Genomic DNA, 1,662 nt, shown 5'->3' on the forward strand with positions numbered 1-1,662 from the left:
GGGTGTCGAGCGCGCGTCGAGCGTTCGACTCTGCCTGATTTCGCTCGAGCGTCCTATCGAGCGCACATCGAGCGTTCGACTCTGCCTGATTTCGCTCGAGCGGCAAATGTCTCCGCTCGAGCGATCTTCGTTTTTCAGCAACCCGCTCGAGCTCCCTGTCGAGCGGCAGTAGAGCGTTTGAATCTGCCTGAATTCGCTCGAGCGGCCAAGAGCCTCCGCTCGAGCGAACTTGTAAAATCTGCAATATGAAATTTTGCAAGCCATCAAATACCCCCAAACTTACAACTTTGTTTGTCCTCAAACAAAAAAGAAAAACAAATGATAGTTTAGGCAATATCAACTCGACCTCAAAGAGAAGTATCATCACTCACCAAGCTTTTATGAATTTAGATTTCATCTCTAGTATCTTACTCTTTTAACATCAAAGATAGCAAGAAAATCAATCAAAAATTTTGCAATTTGTCAAGCAAGAGTTAGGTGTTTACTTCAACCTAAAGCTAAGACCTTGAGTGTGTGTGTGATATAGTCAATTTAACCTCAAACCACCTGCAAACTCAGATAAAAGTAGAACAACCAAAATCAGAAGAATTCTCTTAAAACTTAACTCCATAAGTCCAATTTTCAGAAATCCTCTCCACTAATGTAGTCAACACCAAAATCAAAGATCACAAGGTCTTTATTAAGGTTGTAATGATAGGCCACAGGGTGAGGGTTAAGAAAGAACTGGATATGGGAAATTAAATCAAACTGGGAAAATACTTAGTGAAAAGAACATTAAAAGAGAAACTCACATGATTCAAATCATAGCTCTTTCTTGGCAATATGCTCATACTTGTGGCATTAAAATTGCTGTAATCACTGATGTAATACCAACACTTCCCTTAACAAAATTTGAGGTAATTCACATTCCGCTTGGCGACTTCTTTTTCTTTTCTTTTCTTTTTCTTTTTCCTCTTCTTCTCTTTTTTTTTTTTTTTTTTTTTCAATCACTTCCTTTCTTCTTCTTCTTTTTCTTTGATCAAATAGAGCAAACATAATACGTTTCATCATGAAACCAATTTTCTCTTTTAAATGTAACTCTCCACCAAAGTATTTTCTCAAACTATCAACGGTAGATTCATTGTTTTTCAGGCTTAGAGCGGGCATGGTTTATGTAGTTTAAAGAATCAATAAAGGCTCATGAAGGCTCAAGGGGGTTGACTATGGAAACACACCATGTAATGATGGCATGACATTTAGGACGGCTGGGAAAGCTTTTTGGTTATGCCAAAGAAATGCCTAGATCATTTCTCTAATATTTGGTCTCGACTAGGATTTCGCCTCAAGGACCCATCAACGGATTCTAGAGTAAAGCAAAATCGAACCTCCCTCTTTCAATTAATTCAACTTCTTCTCTTCATAAGCAAAATGGAATAAGAGAAAAACGACTATGTGCTCAATTGTGTTCAAGGTCAAAGATTTAAACCAAAGTACCCACAAAACTTCACTTGACATAAAAGAAATTTTTGAAAATTTTTCTCAAAACCATCTTCAATCACAAATTTCAGAGTCATAGAGAATTCAATCTTACTCCAATGCATGCTTGGTAAGAGACTCAAACAACCCATCAACAACCCAAGACTTAGAAAACAAGAGGATCAAATGATTATAGGAGTTTACACC

This window comes from Carya illinoinensis, chromosome 13 (genome assembly GCF_018687715.1).
Source record: "Carya illinoinensis cultivar Pawnee chromosome 13, C.illinoinensisPawnee_v1, whole genome shotgun sequence".
NCBI lineage: Eukaryota > Viridiplantae > Streptophyta > Magnoliopsida > Fagales > Juglandaceae > Carya > Carya illinoinensis.